Below are 4,592 nucleotides of genomic sequence, written 5' to 3'. Positions count from 1 at the left end.
AGGCCGCGCACAGTCACACCCGTACGCTGCCGCCCTTCATGAGATCAGTGTCTTGACCTCCGATTGAGTCGCATGAACAGAACAGGACTCCCGCAACTCGCATCCGGGTTGCCAGTCGATTCGCCACCAGGCTGCGCACAGGCTACATGAGACATGTGCGTGTGCACTAACTCTAAGCTCCCACCAGTTGGCATTCATTACGTACTTGTAAGATTTTCTTTTTTAATATAATAGGAACTCAAAACGTTAGCCAAGCTCTGGAGTCTGAGATGCTACGGGCGTTGGGCTATTTTCACAATCCCTGCATACCAGCTCGGCGGGAGCACGGCAGGGAGCATTTGGCAGGCAGGCACGAACGAGCAGTAACTAGATAAGAAACATGGGCTATCTTCATTTCTGCTGCTTACTGGCTATGACGAACCGCATAACCAGGAAGCAAGCTCACGATGTATCGGTCCAGAGCTCGATCTCTTTTTCTATCCCTGGCATTGGCGATAACTACGTCGATCCTCGATAATGATTGTCTCCTCTGTGCTAATCTTCTCCCCGGTTTGGCACACGGGGTCATCTCAAGCTTGATTGTTGATAAGTTCCAGATGCGTCGACTATTTGATAACAGATCTTGATAGATATTCTATAAAGGCTACTTTTCTCGCCAACTGCTGGAGTAGCTCAGTTGGTTAGAGCGTGTGGCTGTTAACCTCAAGGTCGGAGGTTCAAGCCCTCCCTCTAGCGACGTTTTCCACGTTAGGCATGATTTTTTCAATAGGGCCTTGCCCTTAACTAATTAGGCCCTGCTACTTTAACTAATAGCAAAGGGCGGTGGGAAGCTTCCTATAAAGGAAGCCAAAATATTTTGCCACATGTCGATTCTACCAATTCCAAGGGCCTTGCCTTTAACTAATTGCAAAGGGCGCTGGGAAGTACTATAAAGGAAGCCAAAATATTTTGCAACATGTCGATTCTACCAATTCCAGATTCTTCCTCGCCGCCTTGCACACACATAAATCCCCAAGGGTAGGGAGGGGTAGGCTGATGGAGAGGGAAGGGAGAGGAGTGAGAGGGAAGGAGGAGAGAGGGATAGATCCCAAGGCCCAGTCGATTCTACCAATTCCAGATTCTTCCTCGCCGCCTTGCACACACATAAATCCCCAAGGGTAGGGAGGGGTAGGCAGATGGAGAGGGAAGGGAGAGGAGTGAGAGGGAAGGAGGAGAGAGGGATAAATCCCAAGGCCCAGATTAGGGCCTATGGTGATTAAGATTGCATGCTTGTTGTGATTAAGGCCTATAGCATAGCTTAATCGACGAGATCAGATTAGGGCCTATGGTGATTAAGATTGCATGCTTGTTGTGATTAAGGCCTATAGCATAGCTTAATCGACGAGATCAGTTGAGCGAAAAGAGACAAATTAATTGATTTTTGAGAGGAGAGTGAATGGGTCTCGGAAGAACACTTATGCAAATGCAAATCACTCCAACGGATCAGCTCGGACCCTTGTCCCGCATTTGCTAGATTTCATCTTCAATAAGCTCTCTCGGATTGTTTTTACAATGATGAACGGGGGTTAGCAAATTGAGAAAGCTGCTATTTTTTCACACACTTTGTATGACAAACATTCACAACATGTGAGCTCTATGGCTTGAGCTTCAAGTCCATAAGGGATTAGATACCTTGATTCAAGGATAGAGCTTTGTAGTACTAGAACTCCAAAATTACAAGGCCTTATCATTTTTGGGCAACCATATATCCTAGGAGTTAGAACTAGATTATATATTTTTAACAGTTTGGGTGTACCCTAAAAACCCTTTATGTAATTCTTTCATTTGGCCCAAGATTGACTCTCTCTCTCTCTCAAATTCCTCTTATAGTATCTTGTTATCACCTTGTTTCTTGTATGCTCTTGGTTAAAAGTTTGCATGCTTGCATGTTGCTTTCAAGCATGCCTTCTTGCCACCATGTTTTGGGTTGTGCGTGTGCTCATCTCGTGCTTGAAGTTCTCGTGCCCAAGAATAGGAAAGTATATGCCATTATCACAAAGGATTCATAAGTAAGTTGAGGTGAGACGTATATGTACAGAAAGTCTAGTATAGACTAGGGTTAAAGAGCATAGTTTGTGAGGTTTCATTATTTGGAAACTCGGCATATTTGAATTTGCTTCACCACAAGTCATCCAAATATCCCATTTGGATCAAGTGGTTTCATCATACATTCACAAAAGTAAAGTGAAATTCGTGCAAAACTTGTCATGGTGAGCCTCATGAAGATCCAAGTCATAGCTATATCATACGCTAGCCACATCTATGAAGAAGACATCAATCACCCTAATTTGCCCTGACATGGAGGGTCAAGTCCGAGATAACTATAGTCAATCTTGCTCATTGTTGGTTAACTTGAGCTTTAAGATCACATTAAGTCACAATCCTCACAATCAATTTTAACATTTGTTTGACAACCAACCATGGTTAGCTTTGGTGTCCAAGCTCATTCCACCTAAGGCCAACCATCCCTTGATTTAGTTACTCCAAGCCAATATCGTTCAATCTTGGCTCAAACCTGTTTAGATACCAATAGATCCCTTTGTTAGGCATACATTCAAGGTGGCATAGCTTTGCCATTTGGATGCAAATTTCAGATCAATGAAACCACAATTCATCACGACTAAATTTTCCTGAGTGTTTTATAGTAGTTTTTTATAAGAGAATTTGTAAGCAATTTTAACTCAATTTGGGAACCTTCTAAGCTCATTGGATGCCAAAGTAGAGTAGTTGATAGTTGATTAAGTCTCAAATACGTGGGGCATGTTATTTTTGGAAAACAATTACACTAAAGTTTGGAAAAAGCACAATTAGATCCAATTCATTAGACCCATTTATACGTAAAAGGGGAAGCATATGCAAGAAGCATGATAGGTTCAATTCATTGTGGGATACATTCATATGTAAAGGGACAAGCACATACTAGACATCAATGGTTCAATTCATTTTCTGATTGATATTACAGAAGTATATGAGTTTAGCAAAATCATGAGGGAATGTTCATCAATCTACTTTTAGTTACTTTATATAATCATCTCAATCTATCCTTTTACATCTTACTTTAAAACTTTTAATGAAGTATGGACTAGGAAGGCAGCTAGCTTGTGCATATGTATTAGGAGGGAATGTTCATGAATCTACTTTGGGTTCCTTTATATGATCATCTCAATCTATCCTTTTACATGTTACTCTAAAATTTTTAATGAACTATAGACTAGGAAGGCAGCTAGCGTGTGCATATGTATTAGATCAAAGCTATCATGAAAAGGAGTAATCAATAGCACAAAGAGCACGAGCAATGCTGAATGAGAAACATTTACCAAATTAATAGTACACTACAATAGTGAATACTTACAACTATCTTCTAAGCAGAGCTTATGGAAACCTAAGCGAGTGACCTCCACGTAGCTAAATCCGAAGAAGTCCACTTAAGTGACAGCATCGTTTTATGTCACATAATCAAAACAAAAAGAGAGATCCGAAAATCCAAAAAATGCATTACTTCCAAAAACATGGGTTTTAATGGGACAACATCACCAAAGGAAGGCACACATTCAATACCTGAACAAGATCATTGTTTCAAGACATAAGTTTTCGTGTACAATCAAAATAGAAATAAACTGCAGAAGAAAGGCAAGAAGATCTGCATGAACCCAGAAGACAATACAACCATCACTAAGGTTGGACATATGAACGATAAGTAAAGCAGTAGAATAAGTAGACTTTGTATTGAAAACAAGCAACTTAAAAGAGCCTGAAGATGAGTTTCTCTTTACAAAAATGATACAAGGGAATTAAGTCTTACACCACAATCCCAAAAAAAGTGCAACTAAATGCCAACAAATGGCAGCACACAATGAAGTACAATCCACATCCCTACAACAGCTTAAAACGAACCTCGACTGCCCCTCCAAGGTAGCATCTGCATGCCCGTCAAACACATTGTGTGGATGCATGGAGACACACACTTCTTAAGTGAAGAACCAGGGACATACCTGAACCCAACTGGTAAAAGAAAATTGAGCAGAACAAGCTTTAACCTCACCCAAGATTAAGTGTTAACTCCATACTACATAGGCTTAGCTTTTAGGACAGCCTCCCCAACATCATGATTCATGATCTAGCAATAGCTACATATCATTGTATTAAAGCATCACATACCACCCACATTCATCCACCTCAGCTATAGGTAATGTATGTCGAAACAGTACCTTACATAAACAAGGGAGCTACAGCTGAAGGATGGTAATAAGGTTCCCTCTTCTAGTATGGCTTCACTTTCTGATTTTATATTGAGCACTTAATAAATATTTAAGCATTTGTTTAGTTAAAAAGATTACTTCAGAAGTGCTATAACGTTCACTCGTTTCTGACTGAATCAGAAGGACACTATGTAATGACAATAGTTCCAACCGTCTACGTTATTGGAAAAATGTGCCAAGCAATACAGTGCCACATGATTAGGAACCCAGCAACCCCAAAAACACAGCAAGGAGAGTTTAAAGAAAAAATTAGTATTAGTAATAAAATCACTATCAGATCAATTGATGACCACA

At 40.5% G+C, this 4,592-nt stretch overlaps 1 non-coding gene across 1 annotated transcript; it reads left to right on the top strand.

The window, feature by feature from the left end:
• The first annotated feature begins 661 nt into the window (after positions 1-661).
• TRNAN-GUU (transfer RNA asparagine (anticodon GUU)) lies at positions 662-735 on the top strand. The gene has a single exon. It is a non-coding gene; the product is annotated as a tRNA-Asn (tRNA).
• Positions 736-4,592: the final 3,857 nt, after the last annotated feature.

Source organism: Dipteris shenzhenensis, chromosome 9 (genome assembly GCF_047967505.1).
Source record: "Dipteris shenzhenensis isolate YYH24624 ecotype China chromosome 9, Dip_SZ_1.0, whole genome shotgun sequence".
Taxonomy (NCBI): Eukaryota; Viridiplantae; Streptophyta; class Polypodiopsida; order Gleicheniales; family Dipteridaceae; genus Dipteris; species Dipteris shenzhenensis.
Note: the sequence above shows the minus strand (reverse complement) of the source record. Positions and strands in the feature narration are given on the sequence as shown.